This window comes from Plodia interpunctella, chromosome 12, assembly GCF_027563975.2.
Source record: "Plodia interpunctella isolate USDA-ARS_2022_Savannah chromosome 12, ilPloInte3.2, whole genome shotgun sequence".
Taxonomy (NCBI): Eukaryota; Metazoa; Arthropoda; class Insecta; order Lepidoptera; family Pyralidae; genus Plodia; species Plodia interpunctella.
The window spans coordinates 4,420,757-4,441,575 of NC_071305.1; the positions used below are offsets into that span (position 1 = coordinate 4,420,757).

The window sequence follows — 20,819 nt, forward strand, 5'->3', positions numbered from 1 at the left end:
TATAATTAAGTCTCTTTAGCCAAATATCTACAAAACAATCAATATTTTCTATTTGAAAGTTGATCAAAACAATCTTACATAGTTATGTAATTTTAAAGATTCATTAACAAGCTGGTCTTATTTTGGCACAAAAAATTATGAATAAAACATACAACACATCTCGAGATGTTGAAATTCTAAATTGTTTCCTCTATTCAAAACTTTTTTTAAGTTGTCACCCTCGCGGGTAGAGAGGGGACATTTAGGGGGTCGGGGGATGGGGCCAGTGGGTCGACCGGGGCAATAAGTGCCTCCTTCTATTTCACCGGCACTTTAACTCTGGTGCACTGATTTGATAACACCGTTTGTTTCAAGAGTCACTTGAATTGGCCATCATTTTGAGCCCGTTTTTAGGTATAGATTTCGGTACCAAGTTTTAACTGAAATGTTATAGAAACGTCCTGAACAATCAACAATTAATGACAAAACCTTAATATATAATCGTGGACTGAAAATAAATCAAAACGCAACGTCATTTTTCACAACATTATAAATAAATACAGGGACCAATTACACAACAAATTGACTTAGCTAGCCCCAAAATAAGTTTGAGACTTGTGAATTAATGAATGAACCCTTTATGAATATAAATTAAGAGACAGAATAAAAATTAAAATAAATTCATCAAAAACGAAAACTAATTTCCCGTTTGGTCTAGTTTGAAAAGATCTGTATTCTAAAACTGAATTTTTTATTTTTTTATACCTAACCAACCTTAGTGTTATGGGATAATTATTCCGATACTACATTTTATGACTATATAATTGTTATATTTTTGCATCACGTTTTTTTTGCGATCAAGTTTATTTGTACATAGATATACACCAGGGGGCTTAACGCGATCCACTTTACGACCTAAACTGAACTGCTTCGCAAATTCGTAACATTGACTTAATTTATAGTATTAATGCGATTCATTTTAGGTGCCTAAATTGAACTGAGTTGCATTGGAATCGTTCTGTAAAAGTTGATCGTAGGCCTGCAGGATCTTGATTAAGACAAAACTGAAACGAACCCGGGACCTCCGATGTAGGTGATAACCAGAAAGAGGCTAATCTTAATTATTGAGGTTAATTTTATTTGCAGACTTTTTGTATAGCGAGGGTCAATCCAAACATTGTAGGAGAATATACTCGTAACTCCACTTCAACAAAGTTTGTATTTTCAGGAAGGGATCAAGAGTCCGACGCTTCGAACAAAACAACACCGTCATACTAGATAAAGCCTTGAGTATGGAAATAGTTGAACATAAAATATTATTCCTAGAAACTACAACATGGTGTTCATCAAAAAGAGCTTGAAAATATTAATTCAAGGTTCCCTGATGTTGCAGTAGTCCATAGGCTGCAAAAACCACTTTCCTTCACGTGAGTAGTATTGTATACTACTACTGAGCTGGCAAACTACTGTTTGCCAGCAGTATAAATTGGTCATCTTTATATACTTTATAGATTATCAGTATATACTGAATCCCTATAAAAAGAACAGTAGCGAATAATAATTACATAGTAATGCTGGAAACGCGTTAGCTCGTAATTACTTTGTTAACTATTAAAGTTTTATTTTGAAGCATGCCTCGGGTTTTGAGGCGTCACAGCTGATAATGAAGCTGCGGCTTGTAGTACCGCCCTAGAATAAGACCGCTCCATATCCTCTTGTGGATGTCGTACGAGGCGACTAAAGGACACACAGCCTTAATAGCTGACAGATAACGATAACATTCCCAAAGAAGGTTGACGTTAAGCGGTCGGCCGGTTGTAAAATCTTAGCCAAATCTTCCAAATTTATACGCTTTGGCAATTTGATACGCTAACCCAGGGCTTTGGGGCGTTACAGCTCCGAAACCTGGAACACGCGAAGATGAGAGAGGGACAGCTGATAATAAAGCTAGGAACATGCTCAGATGAGCGAGAGTTATGTAAATGTATGTAATTAAAAGCGAGCGTGTTTACTGGAAAGTTTGAGACCTTCGAATGAGTTTTAATCCTTATTGAGTTGGTAATATGAGTCTAGGGGGGGGGGAGTGTGCACATGGAATTTATCTCCAGACACATTGGCCTACATCGAAGCGTGTTTTCATTCGGGATTTCCCGCAAGTTGCTCTAAACCCTGCCAGCTGCGAGGTTCCACATACTCCGTATTTTCTTTTCCTTCGACATACGATCTTGACGACTAGCTTAGGTGATTTAAAAAGATTTGCGGGGGAAAACCGCTTACCGTTACATATACGTTGCCGATAAAGGAATGAATACCTTATTGTATCGCGATTGTCAATAATCCGATGAAATCATATTCTTTTTTCCTTAACTGCGTATTTTGAAGGAATTGGATAAAGAATAGCATAATATACAAATAGCATTTGCCTGCAGCTTTGTCTGGTTCGTTGATTAATCACTATAAGTATATAACAGTACATAATATATAAGTAAAACAATGTCGTCCTCCGCGTTTGTTGGTTTCTTCTTTTAAACCACGCAACGATTTTGATGCAGTTTCCACTTTTATTTAAACATAGTTATTTTCCTGAATGAGTTATGCATACAAAAATGAACCCGTGTGATGCCGGGCCTGGTCGCTAGTAGTAAGTAAACAAATTTAAGAATTATATTAAAAACCACTCGCTGGATTTTAGTATCAGTAAGTCGGTTAGGTTAAGTTTGTAGTTTGTGTTCATTAACTAGTAAGACTATAGTTGCGCAAACGCACCTGAAGGCTCATGCCAAATTCCTGAAAAAGAAAGTCATCTGTATCGGGAGTCCCCAATTTCAGCCGAGTACTGTACCAAATACAGTTATTACGTCTTCATTTCTTACGGGTAGTAGGAGAAGGAGTTATTAGCATGGGTAGGGCCCCTTTCGGCTGATAGCCCGTGGCAATTTGCCATATTGCCTGCCAGTAGGCACTCCAATGAGTAAGACTATTAATTAAAAAGTCGCAATACCTATTAAATGAAATGACTAATATTTTCATTTGTTTTTTATTAATTTTAGAATTCATAACTGAAATTAGAGAATACTAACTTGAGACATCAAATAAAGATGTATATTCGAAGATTCTTAAAATAAATCTGGCCTGAAAAGTTTGATTTACTTATCTTGATAGCTTTTGAGCTTTCAGGCGAACTTACGCACAGCCTTGTAACTTATAATGAAGGCTCTTAAGCTTGTGAGATTCTTTATTAGGTACCTTTATATCTTAAAAGATAATAAATGCAGAACAACTAAACGTAAAACGGAAGTAGATTGGAATCCTACTACTAATATTATTATCCTATTCTACTAATAATATAAAAGCGAAAGTTTGTGAGGATGTACCTATGTGTGTGTATGTTTGTTACACGTTCACGCAAAATGTACTGGACAGACTGTTATGGAATTTGGTACACGGGTGGAATATATACCTGGAATTTCTTCAGGATAACCATCAGCCAGTTCTGCAAATATAATATATAAATATACCTGGAATAATACGTGGGGTACTTTGTATCCCGAAATTCCTACGGGAGCGAAGGCCCGGTGCGCAGTTAGTGATTTTATAAAGTTATGGTAGTTCAGAAATCATGTCAACGTTTATGTCAAAAATATTGATACTATCTTACTTAGGCTCAGTTGCATCAGTTGACTTTGACGATGACAGACCTGCGCACCGTTGAACATTAGACAAAATGGCGTACTTTGCGTTTTCCTGCGCAAGTTAAAGCCCTTGTCAAAGTTGACTGGAGCAACCGGCCTCTTAAAGTATTAAAGTTCATGCTAATTATTATAGTGTTAATAACACAGATTAGGTTTTGATACAAAATCCATATGATTGCCAAAGTACCCTTCTTATGTATGGTACCGGGGTCTTTGATTAGAATTTCTTTAAACCAAAATCATCTTCACTAATGGAAAATAAATAATTCATTATAGTAATATTTATTATTGATTTATCAATGAATGAACAGCACATGAAATATAACTAATGTTATAGACTATCCCTGATGTCAATTACAGCGATTCTTATTCGGAATATTTTTAGCTTATAACGAGTTATAGGTGTATAAAGTAAAAAACACGTGTATATAGATATATACACATGGCTATGATCTGACAGTCAAGGATACCGAAAACTCAGCGAACTGAAGAAGATAACTAGGGATATGGTTTGTTATAACTAAGGAAGTCGTGAGAGAAAGATAGTTTGCATAAGTACACGTTGTCTAGGCTACAGAAAATAGGCATTGACAGACTAATAGATGGATAACGAAGTGATCTTATAAGGGTCTAGTTTTTTTTTTCTTTTCAAGTACGGAACCCTAAGAATATTTTCCATAAAATGTAGAAAAAAAGTAACAGGTATTGCTTAGTATATGTATAATAAAAGAATAATGTTAGTCCGTCAGTTTAGAAACATAAACTACTTATATAGTACTTATGATTATAATATGCAATAGAATGTACTTAAATTTTCAGTTATATTTCAAACGAACTCGTATGAATATGGTTTACTTGATACGTGAAATAGAAACCGTGTAATTAACCTCACGCAAGGAAGATGATAGACACAACAATGATAGGTTGATCCATACTGATAATATAAATCCAAAAGTATGTCAGCCTATTCCGCTTTCACGGCTAAACCGCTGAACTGATTTTGATGAAATTTGGTATGCATGTAGCTAGAGATACGCGTTTAAACATAGACTATTTATTTTTCAAAAATCATCCTCTTAATTACTTTAATGTGGGTGGAAATGGACCCGGGTGCAGCCGCGGGAAATACCTAGTAATACATAAACTTATGAAAGTAGGTAATTTCTAACTTTGCGTGGTATCTAGTAAACTCATTAATGGGTTATATTCATCTTCGATCAGCCTACTATTTACATTATTATTACTACAACGTCTCGACAAGAAGGCCTACTCAAATAAGTCCAACAAATGTAAAGCAACGTAAGCAAAGTAAATATTCTTACAATTCGAAAATCATACCTTTTTTTCCCGAATTCTTCATAATCTTCAAGACATATGTACAAAAGAATCCTCAAAAATTCACTGTTACAACACTACCACTTCGATCACGATTACCGATTACATTTTACGCGCTTAAAAATTCGATGCATTCGAACGCACGGCTGCGTTTAGGATTATGTTATTTGTATTATGACGTTTAATGATTTGAGTGGTGTTCAACGCGAGTGACGTGGCGGCCCCACGGAAGCGCGGCAGCTACTGCCGAGGGCGGGGGTGTTTCGTAGTAGACTGCGCGCCGCCCGCCCAACAACGCCGATACAAAATTAATACTTGTTTTGCTAAAAGCGATTTCGATTTGTCGAGCCTCGAATTGGGAAAGTTGGACGGATCTTGTTAGCGATAAAGGGTTGCTAATCAACACATTTATACTCGTACATCTATCCCTTAGTTAGTAAAATAAATGTGGCCGTTAGATTTATATCGAGTTAATTTTGGTGATCTGTTATCGAAATGTTCGATCATTTAGTTCTGTCCTTTTGTACCTACTGGGTCTTCAATAATTGAAACAAAAACAGATAAAATAGCCTACTCGATCTCATTCGCACGATCCATTCGACATTCCTGAAAAATATACCATCCATTATATATATTTTTTTAATTTGATTCAGATTCTACTGTCCAAACTTTCAAAAGTAGAACCTATATAGTTATCATATTTTTTTAACGTTCAATTTTCGACAGGAGGTCTAATAGGTTCTACCTCTTCTTATACGTTAGGGTCGAATTGTGTAGGTCCATTAGGTACTAGACCTTCCTATACATGTATAATTCAACTCGTTTGAATTTCGCATATCATTGTTGCTATAACAGTGGCATGCTAATGAGTCTGGCCCCGCTTCCGTACACAATGTTTCTCTATTTTTATATTTTAGTTCAAAAAGAAACAAGACTAACAGTAGCGAAAGATGCAAAATTTTAGGTTGTATGTTTTCATTTTTTTTTATACTATTGAGAAAGAAAACAGACGTGCGATCCACCTAATGGGAAATAGATATATTATATGCTTGTAACACCAACCACGGTCGTCACACGCACTTTGCCGACTCTAAATGAACCTTTTTATAATATCTCTCTCAATTTCATTTTAAAATTTCAACGTAATATATAATAATTATATTTTTTTTTTTTATTTTCCTAAACATTTCTAGACCTCTCAAATCTAATTATTTCACGCCTCATAATAAAAACAAAAAAGTCATTATTCAAGACGCATTCAAAATGAGATTTATGTTTAACTTGTAAGCAGATAAGCTGATTATACGTAACACGAGGGCACGGTGTTCTGTGACGAAGACTCAAAGTAAATATTATGACTAAGCCTAGACTGAAGAGAAGACTAATGATTGTACAGAAATGACTTTTAAAGTATAATGTACAGTTTTGACTAATTATATGTTTATGTATATGTATTAATGTATATGTATAAAATTCTAATTAGACACAACAAAATGTAAATTGTATTGTAATAAACTCATCTATGTTAATTTTTTTTTCTCTATGTTACCCGTGGAGGTTATATATAAGACGTTTAAGAATTATAGGGAATAAAGTCACATTCATACACACAAACTTTGTTGACTAGAAGATATCCTAGTCTGGCTTTGTAAGCTTCGTTTTTTAACTGCTTTCTTTGAATAGATTTTCTTTGTGCAATTAAGAGTGCACAAATAAACAAACATGAATCCTAAAAACAAAAAATTCCTATTTTAAGCAGTCGTGTAATAAAAATCACTGCTTTAAACAAAGTCCTGTAACATTTTGTACTAGCAACGTTGACAAAATCAGATACGAAAAGTTACATCAGATAACTCCAAACATACATTGAGGTACCTACTGATAGCTGCATGTTGTGCTGTCCTGCACTGACCTCTGTACAGAGGTAATAGAGGCGAGTTTTCATTGAAAATTATCGATGTGCAGCGGACTGTACAGTTAGACCGCTGTTTTGGTACCAACTTTGTTCGCTGCAACTTTAGGACGGGAAATGGAGTTACATTTTTAGCTGTGAATATTTCCTTTGAGTCTGATTACGTCATTTTAAATGTCTTGTTTTACGTTTTTCTTTTCTTTTTCTTTTATTTATTTATTTTTTTTTGGTTGAGGTTCATAGGTGACACTAGTATCCAGAAATGATTTATGTCCGAGTATGAACGGTTATGCTTGTGTAAATCTGGGTTAAAGTCAAGCAGACCAACCATAATGCCACAAATTTAATGGCATATTTCAACAGTACATTCTTATTCTGACTAGGCATTCCTAGTTTTATACACGTGTTCTGTAAAAACTGACTCTAACTCCAGATAATAGTGTTCTAAATGAAAAGTGATTTGACTGTAACTTAGACATTAAGGAAACTCTCATTGCATTCATGTATTTACATAGGTGGTGCATATATTTAAAGGTACAATAGCTTAGACATGAGCCGCCGCAAGGCGTGTGGTCCCGCCCTAGGATAAGACCAATACCAATCTTGGACCATAGGACCTTAACATCTAATAGGAAACAATAGCATCCCCAAAGATGGCTGAAGCCAGGCAGTCAGCCGGTTATAAAAGTATAGTAACCAAATCTTTAAAATATTATGATTGATTTGTTTTTTACGAACCCTGGGCCTCGGGGTATCACAGCTCCAAATGTAACCGGGAACACGCGTAATCAGAGAAGCTCAGACATAAACCCTATGAGGGGGGGCACAGCAAAACAAAATTACATCTCAGTGAAAGCTAATCACATTATGGAATTTGCATGCATGTACGTGGAAAAAGACAGGATGAGACAAAATAGAAAATATACGTGTTAAACTTTTGGAAATAAACAAACATCATCGTTGCGCTCTGTGTGAGCAAACCGCAGTGCCGTTTATGAGATCTGGTCAACATGATTTTATTAGACTCGTCTCTGTGTCGGTTGACTTTCGAAATGAAGTTTCTAGAGTATTAAGGGACGTTCTACCCCATCAAATTTAGAGTTAATTAGTCACGACATTGGGATTTCTTAAACTACTACACTATACTGCTTAAAATAAAATAGAGAAACTATACTTTTTTTCTTAAATTTCACCAGAAAAGACTAAAGTACGGATTTCGATAATAATTTGGTATCATATTTGGTAACTCACTAAGTTCTTTTATACTATTACCAGTAGCAGAACCTAGCATATTATTTTTTATCTCACCTTTATCAAATAGGCAATTGTTTAAATCAGTCAAATTTGAAATAGAAACACTTTGGTAGCCTCTATGTAAATAGACCCTAATGACAGAGTCGATTACATACACTCAGATACAAAGTCCTTTGATAACATAGGCACTTAGTATGTCGATATTTATTACATGTAAAATTTCTCCATGATTTTATTTTTTTTCCATTTATCACGTTACACTCTTTGTAACGTGATCGTGTTAAGAGAAGTGCACCAATCTCACTGAAAGGCATTACCTTTTAAACTTAATACATTTAAAAAAAAGAATATCGGTCACCTTTCAAATAGCATTTCATTTTTAAATTCTGTAACAAATGCAACTGAAAACTTTAAATATGAACATTAAACCTGGCTGGAAACAAAATGACTCAGCTAGTCTACATTTCTTGTTTATCTGTGGTCGTACATCTGTATTGAAAATGAGTTGGGCGTTTCATCAAACGCGGTCGGCTCGTCCGTCCAATATGACCGCCAGCATAATGCGGTCACAACTGTTGCCAGATGGTCCCTGCAGATTGGATTTTTAATAAGCATTTGTAGTTGACGTTCTATTTTTGGTGGTATTTACACCGATGGTCATATAGTTTCCAGAACTTGATTTGTTTTCTGTCCAGCCTTATGAAGGATTATAATGTTGAATCTGGTAGAGTACCTGAAATAGACTTTATTAGTAACTTGTACGTGATGTACAAAAACGTAATTTAATAGTAATTTGTTATTGTTTTCCAGCAAACATATATGGCGGAGCTATCAAGCAAAAACAGTCTTTAATTCACTGGATCTTTGCTTCGCTGTTTTAGACAGAACTAAATCTCTTTACTTTGCAAATGTGAACACAACCTACCATTTTTACATCTCATCTGAGTGTATTTCCGGTGTCTTCTGCAGCCATACAGCGTAGCTCAGCGCTCGATTACCTATGTACTTTTTCTTCTCCATATATCAGACTTAGGTGTCGACGACACAGAAACGACTCCCATCGACACTACTCAACGGCTTATCATACTCAACGGTTAATCATGTTACAGGATCTTAGACTATCATAAGAGCTGGCAAAAATTACATTTTATTCAACTTGTTTTTATATATATTTAGTTAGAAATGAAGAAAAATTGGTATCCAATCGACGAACGCAGTGACCCGATCGCTCGTGTCACCGCAATATGACGGCGGCAGAATGCGGCCGACTTCTTACTCGATTAAATATCTTACATTGCCTCACGCACGTTCTTCGGGACTTTGTAGTCTGGTCCGGTGTGCCACTCCATACGGTTGCTTGGACATCTGTACAGATAAGTAAAAAATAGTTTGCTATAAACAATACCCTAATATACATATATTTATTTCTTACTTCGACAGCTTTCATTACAAAAATCCGCTAAATTACTTGGTTCTAAAGTGAGATTAAATTTCAAAAGTTTCAAAACTTCTAAATCTAAAACAGAATTCTTATTTATAGTAATGATCATTTTCCTATAGTCGAAGTTTCCTGAAGTCATAGAAAGAGGTATTTTTCGTATTTCTTTTTTTTATATTAATAAATTTTTATTTTAAGAAAATTGTATTTACTTGCTTTTAACCTATGAAAAATAAAACTAAGTAAATAAAATTGTAACGAATTTATATTAAAAACTTACAAAATAAATGTGTACAAAAATGCCAGGCCAACACTTCGTTAAAATATGCCCTGAAGGCTGGCAGCATTGCCACGTTGTATGGCAATACTCATTCTATAGACGAGATATACCAGCCCTCGGGTCACCAGTGACCTCTATCATTTCTATACTTCTTACAAACTATTCATACATTTTCATACCAAAAAATAAACAAAAAGAAAGCTGTTATTCTTTTTTTGGTGACCCATATAAAATGCAATTGACATATTTTACACAGAGAGCTTTCTTGTCAAGACTAGTGATGCTGAACTATCGATAGGTCGACTATCGATAACTGACCTCAAAAATAAGTAAGGAGACTACATATAAGAGCGACAGTATCAATACTATTGAAAATCACTGATAGTATGCGAAAGTTTGTGAGGATGTATGATTGTTACTCTTTCACGCAAAATCTACTTGACGGATTATTATTAAATATGGGAAACGGGTATAATATAACCTGAAATAACACATAGAGTACTTTTTATCCCGAAATTCACACGGAGGCAAAGCCCAGGGACGCAGCTAGTGAATTTACGTATTATTAACGCTAATCCCGGGCTTCCCGGCATTTACATCCCCGAATGCAGGCGGAGATGAAAAAGAGTTTTGGAAATAATCTTCAACTATCAAAGCGCAATGCAATACTATCCGCCATTTCTCGATAGACCTATTCTATCGGTAGTTCCAACTGCTCCTTGACTATCGATGTCACACAACACACAACACTAGCCAAGACTCATTGAAACAAATGCCTTCCCTCCGCAGCAGGGCTATTTGTATAAATAGCCGCTAAGGCAGCGTCAACGATTATTGTTACTATTGTTTTATACAATTTCCTCCTCTCAATTCAATTTTGTACTTACTTTGCTACATGTTCTATTCTGTTAAGTTGCTCTCAAGTGATATTGTTAGGAAAAATCTTTTTTTTTGTTGAAAATTTGATATAAAATTGCAACGATCATATACATACATCTAACATACACTTTGAATAAATCTATTAAAACCAATATCCAAGTGAACGTGTCATTGTTTAAGGATTCTTGACTTGCTTAGTTGTACAAGAATTTTTCAAATTATTTACTTTATTACACCCTAAAGTTTTATTCTATTGCTATCTCATACAAGTACATTGTATTTTCAAAGCAGTAGCACCCGCGAGCGTCATACATATGTATTGTTTCTCAGTGCAGAACATGCTGGTTCCTAGAAAATTTCCTGAAACTAAGAATTTCACCTTAATTCCTGGCCGACTGTGCCGTCCCGTATTCTGTTATCTAGTCGTTTATTGCTTTGCTCTTTCTACTAATGGCAGCATTGTAATTTGGTTTTATAGTTTCAAATATTAAAAAATACTTATATATTTTATGTTTAGTCTGCATTAGGTTTTTTTTGTTGGAAAATGAATCATAGAAAATTATTATGTTTAGTACCAGAATTCATTTAAGAAAAAATAAAAATTCTAAATCTGTGCCATATTCAATAGTAGGTAACGATAGCTATCTATATAAAATAGCAATATTTTTATTTTTCTATTTCTGTAAACTTAATTTTTTTTTACTTATATGTTTAGTTTTATAATGTTCCTCCGTTAACATAGGATTTTTTTAATATATTATTATTATTGTTTTATTATATTACATTAGTATACATTATACGTACACACAGGATTACAAACTGTTAATGTATATAAGCTATGGAATACTAAATCATATGGAGGTTATTATAAAGATCACATGTATTTCAAAGTTTAATACTTATGTCTATCATAATATCAAACTCCTAACCTCCCGAGTACAGGCACCATGCTAGAGACAAGGACCCAAATGCGATGGCAATAGCGATTCGCAGTGAATCAAACACACAGGACACAGGACAAATTACACAGATTAAATTAGCCCCAAAGTAAATTGTCGAGACTTGTGTTATGGGATACTACTCCACGATATTATATTTTATATCAAATACATAAATATAGATAATCATCAGAGGCAAGCACTTTACCACTGCGCCACCGAGGTCGTCAAAAAGTTGTTGTGGGGAAAAAAATTACAAAAAGCATTATAGGTATAATATTTCTCTTATTTTTTTTTATATTTTTTATGTTGCTATGCCCCTAGTCATCCTCTCTTTCTCTCTCTCTTTAGATTTTCCGGTTGTGTACGAATCTATGAAATCATACAGCCTGGGCACATTGTAAATAAACCTTATATATATTATATTATATTTGACTATAATTTTACAAAGTCCTGCCTGCCTAACGTGAACCCTTGGGAATGCTATTAATGCTTCTCAGCAATTATGGTTATGGAAGTATGAAGTGGTTCTGTACTAGGGCGGAACCACACAACACACGCTTCTTCTTTCATCATTACGTTCCTTGCCACAGTCGATCCACTTTACTCGTCGTACTTTTACAAAATGCATTTTGGGCATTGTATTTAAAATAATAATATACGTTTAATAGATTGGGTAGGGTCCATATGGGACCAACAGACTGAAGCCAAAACAATGTTTTTTTTTTGGAATTTTTGTCTGTCTTGTTGCAATTATTGCAAACTGTATTGATTCTTTAGTTTTTTTAGTATTTTTCTAAATAAATAGAAAAACAATTAAATTTTTACATTTTGCTGTTTTTAGTGAAAATAATTTAGATTCAAGTATCAATATGAATCTAAATTGAAAAATTTTCTAAATTTAAATAGTTCTTATAAAGAAAGTTCTTATAAAGACAATTTTTTGATACTAATATTGTAATATCCATATTATCAGAAAAGTACCTTTATAGGACGCTTATCATAAGATATAACGAGGTATATAATCATTGATTTATTGAAAATTCGTTTTAATAAACTCGGCTGCGCCATACAAAGTCGGCAAACAAAAACAAAAGGTCGCGTTAATAAATGCAATAATATGTAAAACGACGTCACGGCCTGATTAAAATAAACTTCGCCCTGTTAAGTACTGGCTGGAAGCTGTTGAATTTTGTGAAAGGTCCCAGTGTAAACCTTGCAAGCGTCCAAAATCAAAGTGGAACTTGCCTGCTCGATTTCCATAAGCAAACTAGAGTGGACCTCGTGTTTATGATACATTTTAAGGACAAGGAACTGTAAATTAACAACGGAACTTGTTAACAAGATGAAGTTTCGCTGACACCGCCTCCAAACCTGTTAATAACAATGTTGGAAAGCAAATTCATTAAAGTAAGTTGTTATTGTTTAAATTACAAAATTGACTTGCTATGTTACATAATTGAAAACGGTGAATGAAACTAATACCTAATTAATGCCTATTAGATAAAAAAAATTTAAATCCTGCCAGAAACAAAATTTTAGGACCAATTGCTCGCCCATTACAATAAAACAAAGAAACTGCCAAATGAAAACAATTCGCCGAAGTTTTAAACATCGTAACGTAGTTATGCCCCGGTCCACTAACACTAATGCCAAGAATTATTCAGCCCGTTTTGGCCGAACGCTCGCCAAAAGTTTGAACCCATTCCAAGTTTTAAACGAATTTCATTACGCTAAATAAAAACATCCGAACGATCATGGCTCTGGAACGACGGCACTACGTCTCGTGACGTCACAATCCTCGATAATGTTTCGCGTAGTTTATTCTGCCAGCATTTTTCTGTTTGTTATGTCCGCCCACAAATTTACGGAAGTAATCCATTAGCTTGTGAACTGAAACAACGGAGTAGTGGCCTTTTGTATCTCCCGCTCCAGTTCTAGTTGCCACCGCGATAAACGAAGTGTGAAGTTTCTAATTTATTGCCTCGAATTCTAGTTCCCAACTTTTCTTTGAGGTCAACCCGGGTAGTTATAGGGCGTTATTCGCCAGGTAATATACATCTTATCAGAGGGGATGCCGCCCGCTGTGCCCGGTGGCGTAAATCTTGCTTTTACGGCCTTACCTGTCGATGGAATAATTTACTGCCAGCTTAAAACTTTCCCTCCAAAAGGAAATCCCAAACACTTCTGAAGAAATAACTGAATAAGAAAATCCCCACTGTATGTACGCGCGACACGAATCTCGTTCCTAACTTGACAGCGGGAAATTTCAACTTAAACCTTTTCTAATAGAATAAATAAACGCCGAATATCTTTGGTTTCGAACTGAGATTTATGTGAACCCACCCTGATTTATATGCGAAATTACGTTGGTGAATGACGCTCAAGTGAATAGTTTAACAGTTCATGACATATTTATTGCAGAACAATAGGTTTGTATGGTTGGAAATATATTGCTTTGGACGATTTTTAATTCACCATGGAATCTAATATGAGAAATAGATTTGGAGTTAATTTGTAATAATCAATGAATATACTCGTTATATATGTTATTGAATTCAGTTATTAAAAAGTTTTACCAGTGTGACACGTGCGGAAACAATACGAAACATCAATAGATTTATCTTATAGGTGAAAATGTCCAACGCCATCCCGATACCGATGGATAACCAATTTGCAAGTAAAATGTGAATGTCGGATGCACGGGCGAGATTCTATTGGATATTTTTTTATTATTTTCACAGAATTTCATACGAATATACAACGCCACGTCTCGCTCACAATATTTCTATATCAATCGTCTGGTGAATGCGGTAAAAGTTAAGTATTTTACACGACTGGCAATATACAATGACAATAACTGTTTAATTTTGTTTTAGTGAATTTATTTTGTTTTTTAATGTGTTATAGCCACAACACCATCTGGGCATAGAATTAGAAAACAGAAGCGACGTGAGCACATCATGGTCGAGGACATATTATTAGCTGCGCCCCAGGGCTTCGCTCCCGTTGGAATTTCGGGATAAAAAACCCTATGTGTTATTCCAGGTTATTTTCTACCCGTGTATTGCGTGAAGAGGTAACAAACAAAAGAACTTACTTTCGCATTTATAATATTAGCTCGCATAATGATTGCCTTATGGCCAGAATATTTTTTAAAGGATAAATTACACCGTCGAATTTGACTAAGACGAAAACGCGACGCTCTCGAAATTTAAAATTTGTCTGCTACGTTCTTGGCTGTGGCGCTCTCGTTTTAATTTTTTTTTTTTTTGCAAATTTCTCGAGCGGGTACTGTTGGGTTCTGAAATGTTAAACGAAAAGGAATAATTACATATTATCACATTCACGTGCGTACGGTATGTTTGGGCGCTTCTTTTTTTGGCCTTCATCCTCCTGACGATACAGAATAAAAGCCGAAAACACATAAATGAATTCAGCGTCGATATAAATCTAGCAAATCCCGTGCTAATGAATTGTTTGCATTTCGGCCGGAGTGCCAGTTGGCCTGCTGCCGGCTCCGGCTTGAGATAATCTAGTGCAGTGACACCCACAGCCATTCTTCAGAAGAGTCACTTATGCGCATTGAATTAGTGGCGTTCAATGTAATATAATAATAATTGAAAAAAAAAATTAAACTTCCTTTTACAGTAGCGACGCTTTCGCAAGCTTTCAACAGCTTTTGTTTCCATATATAATGGCCTCATACTTTGGCATGGTGTATTTCTATATATACAAGAAAACAAAATTTGACTTTGTGTAATTCTGTAAATTTGATTCGATACAAGCGTCGTTGTTATCCGTTATCATTTTTTTCTGAGAAAGCATCTTATCATTTTAAAAACGTAAGTTATTTAAAATAAATATCTAACTTCTGTCTAATACTAGCTTTTAGTTTTATCTTCATTGTATTGTCACTAACTTACTAAAGTCACGTAACTTCATTCTCCAGTCTTACACAGTAGCGCTAATTTCTCATCTTTGTATTACTTAGTTTTAATATTGAAAAGACTTTGTGAAAGCGCACAAAAATGCAAATTTATAAAAGTTTGCACCCTGACGACGAGATTGTTAATAGCATTTAGAAGACTTGTTCTGCTAGTTTTTGTTATTTCTGCACTAGAAATACCTTCATAGTTATCATTATATTATTCATCATTGAATTAAATATATATTGTACAATAAAAAAAGAACTGAGTGCTTAGTAAAATTATGACAAAAAGAGAGAGATAATTCCACTTTATAGCATCATTCCAAACATTATGCCTGAAAACTTTTTTTCTCTCCCAAGAATATAAGAAGAAGAAGAGAATAGGTAGCGTCATTAATTTGGGAGATTTTCTTAATTTTGTATTTTAATTGCCTCATAATTTTTGGAATAACCACTGAGAGACAGCACGCGAGGCTCAAACAGACCAAATAAAATAAAAACATCAGACAGGGGTATATACAATTTTGATAACATAACTTGAACAACTACTATTTTACTGAATTTTCATAAGTCTGTTTTGTGTTCCATGTACAAAGACCTTCGTTTTTACTTCCATAACTGTCGATCCAATGCGGTTTCCCGACTTTCTGCTAAGAAGCACTAAATGTCGTCATGCCACCTTGTTCCCTCATAGAGAATAGGTACTAAAGCAAATTGTGAATATTCAATAGAGCCTGGTGTGCATATCAAAATATCTTTTTACCTTATACTACCTAATTTCTAGAAACAAGGCTAGCCTAAATAATAAATATAAAAAACAACATTCCCAAAGAACTTTGACGCCAGAATTATCAAAATTCTTTCCGGGTCGCCTACTTGGTAGCGAATCGAATCTCGACTGCAAGATCACGTAAGGATGAAAGAGAAAGTAGTTAAAAATCATGTCTGTCTCACTCCATGAGAAGATGACGAGGCTTTGCTAGAGTACGGCGGCGTCTTTACTTTTTGTTTCCAAGCGAGGCTTGCATGTGTAAATACATTTTACTCACTACGGCCCGCTATGAGATAATGTAATTATTTTCACGTCCACGTTGTTCTTACAAATTTTTATCAAACTAATTAACCGCCGCGGTTTGAGATATTGTAGGTTACAATTATTTACGCTTTTAGATGTTGTAACAAGTAAATTTATTTAGTAGGCACTTGTGTTGATTTACGACGCATATAATTATTTAAAATTTCTAGTATGGAAAAAATCAAATGTAAACGATATTTATGCAATCGCCTCGGGAGGGTAAGGGGTGGTGCTATTGTAGGGTAATTTTCGGTCATTGCATAAATAGGATACCTTACCACTGAGATAAACTTATCATGTAGTTTACCAGGTTATTTTAATATGTATTGGCCTTTCCCAAAGTGGAATGCAACACTCCTTCCCCTAATTGCCAATTACCATTCAATAAATTATATTAAAATGATCGCGACAAAACCAAATTAAATAAATCAACTATAAATAAAATGGAAATGAGATGAGTCTGCGCGAGACATCTGCCACTTTAATTTGTTTGGTCGTATTGTTATGCGAAATTAATATTCGAATTTATTCCATTTCTGTATCGGGGCCTGAATCAATATTTGCTGTCTCTTTTCAATCTTGAGAGTTTCCCACTGATAATGAAAGAAATAGGTGTGCCGGATTATGTTATTAGGATAATACTACTTAATACTGTTTATTTGACTTGCAATGCATATAAGTATGTATGTTCGGTTGGAATGTTGCTCAATTTTGAATCAGATATCTTCAACCGATTGAGATGAAATTTTGTACGTTTAGATTAAAAAACAATGTATTATTATGATAAGCATAATCTGATATGGCGGCCAGGAACGGCTCTGGCGAGGGGAACTTCTCAACAGTTTACTGTACGGTCATGATTTTTTGGCACGCATTGAATGCAATGAGATTTCTCTGACAACAATAAAAGTTTATGTCAAAAATGTCATTTTTGTAAAAACTTATTCATTACAATGTCATAATCACAATTTTATTTACGATTAAAATATGAATAAAAAACGAATTATTTGCTGTGATATTGTCCCTAAGATTTGAAGTAATGAAGGTGATGGTTTTGTTAACACAATTTTTTCCTGTTGTTAACTCTTATTACAGTAGACGAACATCACTTGGTAATTTTAGATATTCAATTTTAGTTTCTATTTTACAATAGATGTTGTTAGATATCTATTCAAATAAATTATATGTGAAGCAGCCGTCTGGGATAATTTGAACGTTACGCCTCAGTAATTAGGTAAAATTGTGCGACTTATATTTTAATTTGTGACAAAATTGTTTTTGATAGCAAATAATGATACATATAATTCGAAGTAACTGAAATTATTTCTGTTGCAAATTTTCCCTTTGATTTCTAATTCTATTTCATCTGCTTTATACTTCGAAGATAATGACATGATGAAGTTACAAACTTCTATTTAGTTTCACCTCTCCCGTTGTCTGTAATCAAATCTTGCAAGTTAGATTTCTCCATAGATAAATAAATATTTCTCCTACTTCCAGTTGACCAGTTTCCAGTTTGATTTAAAATTTCCCACGTCACATAAGGGATCGGAAATACATACCACCTTCATAAGTTCAACTTTATGGAAAATCACAATTTTGAAAAATATAAATTATGGCCGATTTATGAAACCTAAAAATAATTGCACTGCCAATGCTTTTCAAAATAATTTATTTAAAGCTCTCATAATCATAAAACACCCATTTTTAAATAGAGCAAATTATTTCACCTAAATAAAACAACAATAACACAGAAAAAGGCATGTAGGCTAATCTATCCTAATCCTAATTAGTATTAAAATGTCAAAGTGTTTGTTTGTTACTTCGTGAGATACGAGAGAAGCCCCGGGGCGCCCCGGGGCGCAGCTAGTTTTATTTATTGTCGTCAAGGTAGAAGATTGATTTGCTTCACTTCCACTAAATGTGAAATATAAACAACCAATAGCTGTGTAATAGTTATGTCAGATGCCTTTAAGCGACTTGAATGTAATGGTACACTAGTGATAGCAATTACATACTCGATGAGAAAGACATACCATGCAAGTTTCCGATTTATATACAAACTCAAGTGGGGTGGTACGAGTAGGACTTTTGGCGTTTAGGGATTTTAGGGTTAACATGAGATTCTGCGAGAGCGTAATCATATCGAAAACGTCAAAATGTGTCATGAAAAATGAACGGGACCTCTGTCGTACATAAAGGTAACTATAATATTTGACGTTCGTTTTTGAATCCTGAGTCTCAAGCTTAATCTCTGTACTTTATGTAATTTGTAAGTAAAGGCCGTATCGCGTGCTCCTAGCTATTTGCATGACGTGTCGCAAACTGCGGAGCTTCAAACCCTTTTCTTTTAACATTCTCCTTATCATGTTAATGCTAATTTGTGAATATGAATATGTCAATTACATTTGTACAATCAAATTATATACATATTATCACGCCTCGTATCCGTGGAGGTAGACAGAGACAAACAGATACATAATAAAAGTTACAAAATCTTGGCAAATCTCACTTTCTTCCTCACTCATCACTCTTTTCAAAGATATTTGTCGGTTATGGTTGCTCCTAATATCTATCTACTTTAAGAATGAGATCCTCAATCTGGTAGCGATATTTTCGACCAGGTCGACCATAACCTACTCTTTCATTTAACTCCTCTTTGAATACCTTCCGTTGCCAAATTGTATCTATATTTTACAGCTCCTTTGTCTCAACTACAAATTTAAACAAAATTAAATGCACATTTTAATCCCTCGCATCGGGAGCCAATCCTGGCCATAGATTTGAATTATACTTACCATGTAAGTACGCATTATCTTTATGTAATAAATGAATGTATATTTCAACAGCATACATATTTTGTACGATAATAAGCTTCATTCCAAAACGCAAACAACAGCTATATAAAACCTGACAAAAATAGTGTTCTATTCAGCGTAAAACGCAAATGTGTCAAGATTTTTATTCCAAATGAAGGCTGCATTCCTTACGCATCTCATTTTCATACTAAAAGAGCTTCTTAAGTCACGCAGCTAGTAATGCCCCAACGTCGTACCACGAATGGTCTATTTCAGAGCGCCCAGTTTTGGCCCTATGTGTTTGAATAGTATACTGTTGAAAGAGTCCAGTTTTAGTCAGCCTATTGCCCATGAAAATTCTCAGCTGACCCGGTTCTGCGAAGGCAACATTCTTGGAAGATAGTTCATTAGATAAATCGCCACGACACTACCCTTCATCAAGCGGGGTCATTACGCCCCCTTTGATTTTATTCCGCACCTTTTTTGAAGTTTTTTCTTACTTTTATCGCTCAATATAATAGTCTATTTATTATATTTTTGTCTTATATTACTTATTTTCAAAAACGTTATGTACCCTATATTCGAAATGATTTACTGGTTTCGATACTATCTTTATATATTTTTCTTTTATCTATGGGTAGTTGGGTGCATCCTACGATAAAAATATAGATGTCATAATAACAAGTTATTCCTGGTATTCTATCTTTGCCGTTCCAAGCTCTAGTATGATTGACAGCGCACATTTTTTTACAAGTTTTTATAAAAAATCTGGACAATCGATCGCACAAATCCGTATAAACCTTGAAATAATTTGCGCAGTCATGTAAAAAGTAACACAAAATTGTCATAACTCATATAGGAAAAGACTTAATCGGATCAATTGTCCAGTTGATCCGAAAAAATAAACCTTTCGATAAATATAAATGAGAAAGCTCAATTCTCCAACAAAATAAATAGGCAATATTCGGAATGAAATCGTATCTATACATTCTGTATAGTATTTATTTACGTTCACATTGGTTGAGTTAAACTAAAATCTTTTTATAAGTGGTTCAAAATATATTTATGCAGTACACACATAATAAATAAGTAATAGTATTTATATGAATATTATTTGACCATATCTGTAGCATGAAAGTAAGATTTTTTTACGTCGTAATATTACCTACAATCCTGTGAAAGTTCTTTTTACCGAGGAAAGAATCGTTGATAATGAAACATTATTAAAATTTTATCACCAAATTTACCAAACCACTTCTATAAGAGTTGGCTTTTGTCGGTGAAGTATTCAAACCAATTAATAATAAT

At 34.4% G+C, this 20,819-nt stretch overlaps 1 protein-coding gene across 2 annotated transcripts in view; it reads right to left on the reverse strand.

The window, feature by feature from the left end:
• LOC128674050 (semaphorin-2A) overlaps positions 1 to 5,236 on the reverse strand; it is a 313,535-nt gene extending 308,299 nt beyond the window's left edge. For both annotated transcript variants that reach the window (XM_053752331.1, XM_053752330.1), the window contains exon 1: positions 5,010 to 5,236. The gene's annotated coding sequence lies outside the window, so the exon portion shown is untranslated. The remainder of the gene's footprint in view (positions 1 to 5,009) is intronic.
• Between the last annotated feature and the right edge of the window lie 15,583 nt (positions 5,237 to 20,819).